The sequence below is a fragment of the Lepus europaeus genome, chromosome 20, assembly GCF_033115175.1.
Source record: "Lepus europaeus isolate LE1 chromosome 20, mLepTim1.pri, whole genome shotgun sequence".
Taxonomy (NCBI): Eukaryota; Metazoa; Chordata; class Mammalia; order Lagomorpha; family Leporidae; genus Lepus; species Lepus europaeus.
In genome coordinates this window covers 32,683,922-32,695,576 of record NC_084846.1, presented here as the reverse complement: position 1 = coordinate 32,695,576, position 11,655 = coordinate 32,683,922, and the positions used below count along the sequence as shown (strand labels likewise).

Below are 11,655 nucleotides of genomic sequence, written 5' to 3'. Positions count from 1 at the left end.
TTCCTTCCTTCTTTCTTTCATTCTTTCTTCTTATTTAATTGAAAGGCAGAGAGAGAGAGAGAGATCTTTCATCTGCTAGCACACTACCCAAATGATTACAAAGGCCAAGGCTGGAACACAGCAAAGCCAGGACCCTGGGACTCCATGTTGGTCTGCCACGTAGGTGGCAGGGGCCCAAACACTTGACCCATCCTCTACTGCTTTCTCAGGCACATTAGCAAGGAGCTGGGTGGGAAGTGGAGCAGCTGGGACTCGAACCAGTGCTCATTTGAGATGCTGGTGTCTCAGAAGCTTAACCTCCTGGACCACAATCTTGGCCACTTGTTTTCATTTAATTGGACCCATTTTGGCCACAGATATTCCTTGGCCAGTAGCTGTCCCTGTACGCAGCCCCAAGGGCCTGTTGCCAGGGCTGACCCTCTAGATGGCTCTCCCATCTGGTTGTGGCTGGCTGGCTGGCTGTAGTCCTCTCAACAGGGTGAAGAGTCCACAAGCACACGCCCACTGGGACTCAGCACCCCGTGTCCCTACCTCGGCAAACCCTCCTGTGAGCCCTCACAGTGGCACTTTGAGGGCCTGCACACCAGCAGCGCTGTTGTCTCCCAGCGTCTGTGCTCCAATGAGTGGAGAGTGTTACCTCTGGCTTCAGACTCCCAGGCCCAAGTGGTGGTGGGGCTGCTTTTGGGAGCTAGACTGGGCTCCACCTACAGGCAAGAGCCCCCGTGGGAAGAGAGGAGGCGGCAGACAGGGAGCTGGAAACCAGCTCTCCTGACACCAGCAGGTCATCTTAGCACTGGAACCTGGCCTTTCGCGTCACTGCCAAGGTTTGCTTGTCAAGGCAGGAAGGTAGAACCTATTAGACTTCACAGTTGGCTAAGTTAGTTGGTAACTTTAAAATATCTGGCTCTCTGGTTTCTGGGCCTCTATTGCAACTCTGGTTCTTGTCTCTGCAAATATGCGAAGTGGGCTAACCTTTGCCTCAAAGAAAAATTCTTTTCCCACCTGCTAATTATTCTGCACAGAGATAAGTGGGTGGGAGTTCTTGGTGCCTGGCGTATGAGGGTCAGTGATGCCTGCAGGCTCTGGGTGCATCTCTGTGCCTGATGGCTAATGTGGTTCTTCAGGGAGTCCTCATGGCAGCCCAACAGAAGAGGAACCCTGGTTGCTCCTCAGAGAACCGAGACTGTGGGACATTAAGTCATCTATTCTGGGCCACAAAGACACCCTTCAGTCATCAGCAGTTGCATAACAAACTACCCCAAATTGGAAGTGGCTAAAAACAACGACCATTGTTCCCTCTGGTTGGTGGGCTGGCTGAGCTCCCTCAGGCAGCTGTGCTTCTCTCGAGGGTAGGCTGAGCTGGAATCCTCCCCAGGGCCTCTCTCACGGTCTGGCAGGCCCTACTGTTGTTGGGAGAGATAACCTTATCCACTCGCCATGGCAGCTTCCTCCCCTTTTAACGCCCCTGCTCCTCCCACTGTGTGGCTCAGCGCCCAGCACCGGATGTTGGTTACTCACAGACACCCGGGCCACTTAGAAGACTTGTGACCCTACTCGGGTTCCTTAACCTCTTTAAATCTCAATTCCCCTCTTGCAAAATGAGGATAATTGCAAAGCAGAACGCATCTGGTTGTTGCAAGACTTCCAGGCAGTAACGCGGGGAGAGCACTTGGCAAGAGGCTGGCAGTTGGTGTATACGCAATATCAACGTGATAGGAATGTGGACCATCAGTGAATGCCCGCTGCTTTTTTTTTAAGCCGTGGGAGTGAAACACCAATCGATTTCCAGAGGCAACCAAGGGGCTTGCAAGTAGGGGCGTGGGGAAATGATTTGAAATGCTAAACTGGCAGCAAGTGAAGATCAAAAGCAAACAAAAGGACAAAGCCACAGGTGTGTGGCCCCGCTGCTGAGCTTTGTCTGTTCATTCGTAAGACTCCGCCCTGAGCCCTGTGCTTCTTTCAGGCTGCAAAGTGGTGACTCCGTGGCGCCGCCAGGATTCCGGACCAGGACGGGAGGTGGGGACATACCTTTGGCCCTATAGGCCCGGGTCACGTGAGCCTAGCGGCGTTTAAAAGCTGGCACTCGGCAGGGTGCTCCTGACCAGAGGGGCTGCCTCACCTGGAGTGGTCGTCTCCGGTCGGTGCGCACCGTGACGCGCGCCGCTTCTGGTGGGTGGTGCAGGTGCAGCGGGACCGGGCCTCGCCGGCTCCCTCCGACGCAGGGAGCGCCGAGGGTGAGATTGGGGTGGCATGGTTTCGGCTGCCTCGGAGTTTGGAGACTCAGGGATACTCTGGGTGCGCTCCCGAGGGCACCTGGCACGACCCGGGGCGGTCACATCAGGGCTTCCTCCTGGTGAGCTGCGGGGGCCTGTTTGGTAAGGGGGGGTGGGCACATTCCTCCCGCACCCCCAACCAACACATCTCGGATGTTTTGATTTCGTGGGTGCGGAGGAAGTGGAGAAAGTGCCTTCCAGTTGAGCGTGCCGGGAACAAGGAGTCCTGGCTTGGGCGAAGGAAGGAAAGCCCACCAGGAAGGCAGGCTGCGGTTATTCTCGGAACGCGGGATTAGGAGGAAACCTGGGCCTGGGAGGCAGGTGGAAGCCTCTCCCCGGGAGGGGTCGTCTGTCCTTGGAGGTCAGCGCGGGGTCATGGAAAAGAGGAGGCGGGGGAGCTAAGTTGTATTGATGAGTTTTGCTAGTTGGTGACCTTGGACAAATGAAACCTAAGCCTCCTCCGGCTCCCCACTGAGAGATGGGATTGGTGAGGGTTTCTCTTTTTTCGATAGGGAGTTACAGCACAGGGAATAGAGGTAACACGTAGAAAATGCCTCACCTCGTGCATTCGTGGCTTCTCAGTTATTTTCCCTGTGAGTTGTGATGGGTGGCACAGTCTGCCGTGAAGCCAGGACAGAATGGTGTTTGTAACTCTGCCTGTGTGGTACCCACCACTCACTGGCACTCGCCCTTCCCTGGTGGAAAAGACTTGGGTTTGGGAGCCTGACAATGCTGTGCTGGAATCCTGGTACCAGGTCTACCCCTTGGGCGACACTGGGGACCTTATTCCTCCTCCCCAGACTCAACTTCCCCATCGGAAAATAGGGAAGGAGGTGCTTGCTTCCCCGCCCTGAAAGCCCTGAAACCTTTGTTGGTGTGGGAGGAGTAAGAACAGGAGAATTTAAAACGTCCCATGGGAATGCATTTTATTAACTTGAAAAATGACTTATATGAAAGCTGTTCAGAAGGAGCCTGGGGACAGTTTTAGGAGAGGACGGTGTGCAGGCTCCACTGGCCTCTGTGCACTTGTCAGGGTCTTTGGCTGCTTGGGCTCTGGAGATGGGTGCCCCAGGCTGCTGCAGGTGGAGCGGAAGCCCTGTGATGCAACGTCAGTGCTCCTAGTGAGAAGCTGCTGTGTTCATCTTTCTGACCAGAAGTGTGTTATTGGCCCCTCCTTGAACCCAACTTATAAGCCAGTTTACACTGGGAGACTCCTAGGCTGATTTTATAAAGATGAGTGGGCTTTGACTGACAGTTTGAAGAAGGTCTTCCAGGTTTACCGGTTCACTGCCCACGAAAACAAAAACGAAAAGCAAACAAAGCCACAGCATTTTGCTAATGAATTTGCCTTTGTTTGAGGGAAGATGGTCTAGCGGAGGAAAACAGAGGGTGTTCTACTGGGGCACGCACAGAGGATAGGGCTCAGTTACTGCCTCGGATGACACGTTTGCTCCCCAGTTCTCAGGGTAAACAGGCAATGACCCCTTCTTAACAGGAAGTACGGTTTATTGTAAATATTCATTTATACATTCATTCTGGAGGCAGAGCGGCAGAGAGAGAGAGAGAGAGAGAGAGAGATCTCTTCCGTCTGTTGGTTCACTCCCCAAATGACAGCGACAGCCAGGACTGGTCTAGGCCAAAGCCAGGAGCTCAGAACTTCATCTGTGTCTCCCACATGGGTCTCAGTGACCCAGGCTCTGGGGCCATCTTCCGTTGCTTTCTCCGGCATGTTAGCAGGGAGCTAGATCGGAAGTAGGGCAGTCACAGTGCTGAGATACAGGATGCTGGCATCACAGGTGGCGCCTCACCCTGCAACACCACGATGCCAGCCTCAGGTTGGTTCATTTTAGAGAGCAAGCCTGATTATTTTCATTTAACATCCCCAGTGGCTTTATAGTATGGGCCTTTCACGAGTGCACCAAGAACATTTTGAAGAGTTGAACTCAGGGAGCGACTCCTTATGAGCAAGGGAACTCTGGAGGGACACATCGGTGCCTGTATCGACTGGGGAGAGTGGGCGGTGGACAGGAAGCCAAGACCTAGACTTCTTGGTCAACACCAGGATGGGGTTGCACTTGTGTGCTCTGTTCGGAGATTTAGGCAGGCTCAGTTCAGGTGACAGCAAGCAGACACTTTCCCTGTAGAAATCATTCTGCTAAGCATAGCTGGAAGGAACCGAGGTGCCAAGAGGCCGCCCCTCCCCCACCAGAGATATCGCAGGTGCAGCCTTGTACATGAAATCATGCTCTTTCTTTTATGGCTCGAACGAACTCAGTACCTGGAGGCCTGTGTGGAGTGAGTGCGGAGGCTGTGTCCTTAGCTCTATTAACATTAAAAAGCAAATTCTTGGGACTGGCATAGTGGGCTAAGTCTCTGCCTGTGGCGCTGGCATCCCATATGGGCATGGGTTCTAGTCCAGCTGCTCCACTTCCGATGCAGCTCTCTGTTTTGGCCTGGGAAAGCAGCAGAAGATGGCCCAAGTTCTTGGGCCCCTGCACCCACGTGGAAGAACCGGAAGAAGCTCCTGGTTTCGGATTGGCCCAGCTCCCGCTCTTGATGCCATTTGGGGAATGAACCAGCGGATGCAAGACCTCGCCCTCTCTATGCCTATAACTCTGACTTTCAGATAAATAAATCTTAAAAAAAAAAGCAGCAGCAGATTCTTAGCAGTTTACCTTTCCAATCCTGTTGAGGTCTTCCTTCTTCACTTTTTCCCTGTATTCTGACTTTAATATGGGCTTGTCTCTAAAGTGTTTAGTAATCGTGTCCTGGTCCAAATATTTTTTAGGCATCCGGTGGCTCGTACTCCCTCCTGGCCTTTCTGGGACTCTGTATCTCATTACTTGTCTTTTAAAAAGACTTCTTGGCATGTCATGTACCTCTGTGGAGCTGACATAACCCAGCTCCCAAAAGATTCATCTCTTCATCCTTTATGATGTTTGACTATGAAAAGTTGAAAGAATTTTACAGTGTGTACCCACCCCACCCCCCCGGATTCTGCTGTCATTCCACTGATACTGATCTATTCCTACAGTTCACCTGGGGCTGTGCTGAGGGCAGCTTAGAGCTTATAGCCGTGAAAGTGAGGGTGAAGCTAGCGAGGGGGGAAGGCTGTGGTGGCGCTGGAGCTGGTGTGTGTGAGGGCGTCCTGTGGCTCTGGACAGTGATGTTGAGCCACAGTGTGGAGGACATTGCAGCTCGTGACATAAGTCCCCACTTTATCCTGCTTGCAGTGGGGAGCCTTTGGGGAGATGGGAGAAGGGAGTCTTCTCCTCAGAAAGCTCACGACAGCTGTATCAGCGTTAGGCGGCCCTGGAGTGAGAGAGTCCAAAGTCGGAGAGACTGCAGATGTCCGCGGGGACAAGGAAAGGCTCAACTTTGAAGAGAGCAAATGGCAGAGAGGAACAAAGTGAGGGGGGCGGGGCTTTGGGGCCAGGCTAATGTGAGGACTCTTGGTTTTGGAGCTGGCCCCTGCAGTGAGAGTGTGGTTCATTAAGAAAGGGGCGGCAGGGAGGGATGTGTGGCCTGTGGGGCCTGCCGGTTAAGACACACGCAGGGTGCCTACCTGGAGTGAGTTCCCAGCTCCTGGCTGCTGGGTCATTTGGGGAATGAACCAGCAGATGGAAGCGGTCTCTCTCTTGTCTCTCTCTTCCTTTCAAATAAGTAAATACATTTTAAATAATTTAAAAAGGAAGTGAGAACTCCCAGGAGACCCTGCGAGTTTGCCCAGAGATGCCTGACAGCCCGTCGGGACAGAACACACACGTGCCCTGGCAGTGCAGGCCCCAGGGGCCGGTGAGCGAGGAAAGGGGCAAGCCAGTGAGGAAGATCTGCCCACGTCGCAGAGTTGTCAGCGGGTACCCTAATGACTGACGTACCCACGGGCTTATTGCAGCCCCAGATCTCCTTAGGAACTCGCAGTAGTCACTAACTAAAACTCATAGCCACATGGGCCCAGTGGGGTGAGTTCCTCCTGCTCCCACTGTGGGAGGTGGGGGAAGGAAACCAAAGAGAGAAAGTTACACGGTTTTTTAGTCTAGGAATTCTGGAGTTGATAGTACTTTAATCCATGTAAATAATGTCTAAATGGAAAGTTAGCTAATTTGGCGCATTTGTCTCTCTACAAGGCAACATCAGCTCAGGCTGGGAACTAAAACGACCTATCCTGAGGTCGTTTTTCCAATCAAACCTCAGGTGTGACACTTAGTCTAGCTGCACGACCACCAAGCCTTTAATCCAAATATTTAGCAACCAGAACTCTCCGTTCCCTGCCTCCTTCCCACTTTAATACTTTAGCACATGCCTTATGTGCTGGCTAAATAAATATTCAACTCTGTAAACCCATCTTATTATAATTACCTCTGCCAAGACAAAGGACTTTAGATTTGTTTAACATCTGCTCTGTTGTCAGGGATTGTTCCAAGGCCTCAAGTAGAAGGTAAGGGCAGAGTGCCTTTGTCTCTTTACTGATAGGTGTGTGTGTGTGTGTGTGGCCTCATATCTCTCATTGTAACAATGAAAGTGTAATTCTACTCAGAATTCAATCAGAATTCGAGTACTTTGTGTAAAGGTAAACTTTTGTTCTGTTTTCAAATTTTATTTATGTATCTGCTAGCAGAAGAGAGAGAGAAACTCCAGTCTGCTGGTTCACTCCACAGATGACAGCAGGGTTGGGCCAAGGCAAGAATCAGGAGCCGGGAATACACGCCAGGTCTCCCGTGTTGGGGGGCAGAAACCCAACCACTTGAGCTGTCACTGCTGCTTCCCAGGCTGTGTGTTAGCAGGAAGCTGGTCTGGGGAGTGGTGCCCAGGCGCTTCAGTGTGGGATGTGAGCACTTTCATCATCGGGCCAAAACCTACTCCGGACAGAGTTTCTAAGCTTACCTTAGAGTGTGTGTGTGCGTACTCTCTTTCATTCTAACTATTCCTGTTGGACAACATTATCTCCCCAGATGCTTTGGGGCTGTGTGCCAGGTGCTGTGTTGGTTGTTCCCACGTGTTACTGCCTCACTGTGGTCCCTTGGGTTTGGTGTTTGGTCATGAGGGAAGCTCGAAGTGAAACTGCATAACTGGATATTATTGGCTGAGTGTCTGCCTTCTGGTCCTGCCTTGTTTTCTTTTTTTTTAAAGATTTATTTTTTTATTTGATAGAATTACACATAGAGAGAAGGAGAAGCAGAGAGAGAGAGAGTCTTCCATTTGCTGGTTCACTCCCCAGGTGGCCACAATAGCTGGAGCTGTGCCGATCAGGAGCCAGGAGCTTCTTCAGGGCCTCCCACTTGGATGCAGGGGCCCAGACACTTGGGCCATCTTCTACTGCTTTCCCAGGCCATAGCAGAGAGCTGGATTGGAAGAGGAGCAGCTAAGACTCGAACCGGGCCCATATGGGATGCTGGCACTGCAGGCATCGGCTTTACCTGCTATGCCACAGCACCGGCCCCCTGCCTTGTTTTCAATCAAAGGATAACCTCACTCAGAAATGCCAGCCCCTGAGGCTCACACAGAGATCCTGCAACCTTTCTCCTCCTTGCAGTTTAATAATCACCTCATTCAGGCCGGCGCCGTGGCTTAACAGGCTAATCCTCCGCCTTGCGGCGCCAGCACACCAGGTTCTAGTCCCGGTTGGGGCGCCGGATTCTGTCCTGGTTGCCCCTCTTCCAGGCCAGCTCTCTGCTATGGCCCGGGAAGGCAGTGGAGGATGGCCCAAGTCCTTGGGCCCTGCACCCGCATGGGAGACCAGGAGAAGCACCTGGCTCCTGGCTTCGGATCAGCGAGATGCGCTGGCCGCAGCGGCCATTGGAGGGTGAACCAACGGCAAAAAGGAAGACCTTTCTCTCTGTCTCTCTCTCTCTTACTATCCACTCTGCCTGTCCAAAAAAAAAAAAAAATCACCTCATTCATTCTTCTTCAACAATGCCCTGACCCTCTGCTGATTTCTTTGAAGGCTGAAATGAGGAAAAACTCTGTTTCTGTCTTTTTCACCCCACCCACCTTCCCTTTTTCCACGTGGTCCCACTTTTGGGCATCTCTAAGGTCACGTTTTGCTTCTTCTATATTTTCCTTTCATTGGGAATCTTTGGAGAGAGAGTAGAATAAGAGGTAGGGGCCGCAGCAGGATTGAACCTAGTTCAGTCCCTTTTTGCCCAGGAGTTAGAAGTAGCCAGTTGTATAAGGAGAAAGAGGCTTTGCATTGCAAGTGGACTGATCATCCAAGGGGAACTTTAGGAAATGCTGTGTTTATTTGTAGTGGGTTGCAGAATGTGGACCTTATTGCAACAGCTACTTACTTGTAGTACGTATGTCTGTTTCTTAGGTCTGTTGATCTTTGAAGTGCAGGTGCTGTCCCTTTTTCAACTCTCTCTCTCAGAAGTTTTAGCAAATTTCACCCCTTTGGATATGCCCTGGAGATCCCTAATGGGTTGAGTTCTGTTAAAGGAGAGAAAAATGTTTGCATGAAGGAGTGTGGAGGGTCCTGTACATTTCAGTGAACAAACAATGATAATTGAATGCAAGCGAGGCAGAGTAGGTAGTTTGCCGGGAAAGGGCTGGCTGGCGAAAAGCCCACAAGCTCCCATGGTGAGCAGCAAGAAATAGGAAAGTTAAAGAGGAAGCCATTGCAAGGCACATGTGGACCCTGTGATGTGGAGTTTCTGTTTGGCACAAGGGGCAACTGGCAGCCACTGCTCATTCTGAAAATGGAACATCTTCCAGCCTGGGTTTGTGGAGGAGAGGCGTCCTCTGGAAACCTGCTCGGTTCTGTTGTGTGCTCTTCCCTTCTGCGTTTTGGAGTGTTTGGAGAACTCACTCAGTTCAGAGGAGAGTGACCCTCTCGTGCCTTTGTGACCCAGGGACTTTCTGAACTGGCAGATGCAGCCACCCGTGCGAGACTGAGACCCTCTCCACCGTTCACCCCGTGAGAGCCTGAAATCTTGCTGGTTGCCAATCTGGGACTTTTGTTTCATAGAAAACTTGCTGGAAGCCATTGGTTTATAATTTGTTAATAGGTTTTTTTTTTTTTTTAAATCCATGCTTAAAAAAAAAAAACACATATAATTGAACAAGTTTCATAGCATTGACCAAAAAAGTTGTCTGAGGTTATCAGCCTCATAAACACTCTGACAGAGCTGTGTAGGACCAGGGCCCCTGGAGTGGCCATGGAAGTTCCTAACCGTGACTCAGAGCCTGGAACAGTTTTATCCCTCACTCATTGGCTGTTTTTCAGAAGTCTACTTATCCCAAGCCCAGAGAGGATGTTGGGAACTATGTAGCCTATAATGGAGTCCCTACAATTTTTTTTTTTTTTTTGACAGGCAGAGTTAGACAGTGAGAGAGAGACAAAGAGAAAGGTCTTCCTTTTTCTGTTGGTTCACCCCCCAAGTGGCCGCTATGGCCGGCGCGTTGCAGCCGGTACGCTGTGCCGATCCGAAGCCAGGAGCCAGGTGCTTCCTCCTGGTCTCCCATGTGGGTGCAGGGCACAAGGACCTGGGCCATCCTCCACTGCCTTCCCAGGCCACAGCAGAGAGCTGGACTGGAAAAGGAGCGACCGGGACAGAATCCGGTGCCCCAACCGGGACTAGAACCTGGTGTGCCGGCGCCGCAGGCGGAGGATTAGCCTAGTGAGCTGTGGCGCCGGCCGTCCCTACAATTTACAAAGGAAGGAATCAAAGCCCAGGACTTGCCCAGGGGAGCATTGGTTGACCAGGCGCAGGCTGGAAGCTGATGGGCTGTACCCCCAGGACCAGTGGGAGAAGGTTTCAGTGCCTGTGTCAGCGTCAGCGTGATCTGGGACCCTCAGCCCTCCATCCTTGTTTGAATGGCTTCTGGCTTTGTCATGTCTTCTCCCTGTGACTTACAACCTCCTGAACTTCTCTGCTTTTCCCCAGCTCACCTTTCCAGTGGGGTGTTGAAGCCCACTGACCAAAGACTAGCAGGCACACATTTGTCCTGGCACCAAGTTAGGTCTCTTAGCTCGTCTGTAGCCAACAGGTAACACACCCCAGGGACCAGGGGAAGGAGAATATGCCTCCCAAGGGTGTGGCTGAGTGCCCAGTGAGTCAAAGGCTGGGGCAGGGAAGAGGGGACCATCGGACTGGCCACTGTCCAGTGACCATGGCGGTTCAGTATTGGATTCTCTCAGCAGTCTCTGTTTAGCAAGCGGAAGAGGCAAGTTAATATCAAGGGTAAGAAGACAGCCTCACCTTTGCCTTCTGCAGTGTTATTGTAGAAGCCCCAGAACCTGAGTCCCCTCGCCCGATGTGGAGCAAGTCAATCACTCACACCAGGTGGTGGAAGAAAGTAGAGCTCACTGCAAAGCTCAGAGATAGTCACTGGGCACCTGCTGCTTAATCCTTGGGTCCTCCTGGGGGATGGGGGGAAAGGTTCTTGAAGGTTGAACTTGAGGTTAAGAGGCTGTGTTCACATTGTGTGCAGGTCCCTGGTCTGCAGTACTCCTCGTGGGCCTCCTTTTTTCCTTCTTATTAATATTTATTTATTTGAAAATTAGAGTTTGAGCTTCCACCTTCCCTCTACAGGTTCACTCCCCAGATGGTTGAGGTGGCTGGGGCTGGGCCAGGCTGAAGCCATGAACTAGGAGCTTCTTCCAGGTTTTCCACATGGGTGGAGGGGTGCAAGCACTTGGGCCATTCTCTGCTGCTTTTCCCAGGCTATTAGCAGGGAGCTGGATTGGAAATGGAGCAGCCAAGACTCGAACTGGTGCCCAGATGGTGTGCTGATATCACAAGTGGTGGCTTTACCTGCTACACCACAACACCAGCCTTCCATGATCCTCCTTTGATTGGCCAGTGATATCATGTTCTCTTGGGAATTTTGATGACGGCAACGTGGGTTCCATGAGTAAGGTGGTGGTTACTTTTAGCTTAGGGCCTGCAATTCCTGGAAAAATCCCTAAGATGAAAAATCCTAAGACGTTATGTGTAGAGGAGACAAAGCACCTCACGGGTCCTGTGATGAGGGACCCTGTCGGGCAGGCTGTGCCACTCCTCAGCTTAGCGGACTAATTTCAGTAGGAGGCTGATTTGCAAAGAGACTTTAGGCTAGAGAGGGAGACTGGGAGGCTACAGGAGCCTGGGGCCTGAGAGCATCCAGTGTTTACATCAAAGGTATTGTACAGGGGCGTGGCCTCAGAAGTACCATTCTTGAGCCTTCTGTCCTGCAGTGGAATGAGCCTGTTTCTTTTCTTTTCTTTCTTTTTTTTTTTTTTTTTTTTTGACAGGCAGAGTGGATAGTGAGAGAGAGAGAGACAGAGAGAAAGGTCTTCCTTTTTGCCGTTGGTTCACCCTCCAATGGCCGCTGCGGCCAGCGCATCTCGCTGATCCGAAGCCAGGAGCCAGATGCTTCTGGTCTCCCATGCGGGTGCAGGGCC

General features: G+C 51.7%; 1 protein-coding gene across 2 annotated transcripts in view; it reads left to right on the top strand.

The window, feature by feature from the left end:
- Positions 1–1,934: 1,934 nt before the first annotated feature.
- Positions 1,935–11,655, top strand: part of CPVL (carboxypeptidase vitellogenic like) — a 145,190-nt gene continuing 135,469 nt past the window's right edge. Inside the window, exon 1 of one of the 2 annotated variants that reach the window (XM_062178615.1) lies at positions 1,935–2,016. The gene's annotated coding sequence lies outside the window, so the exon portion shown is untranslated. Of the gene's footprint in view, positions 2,017–2,106; positions 2,170–11,655 lie in introns of those variants that run through there. The other variant, XM_062178614.1, reaches the window with a different exon arrangement.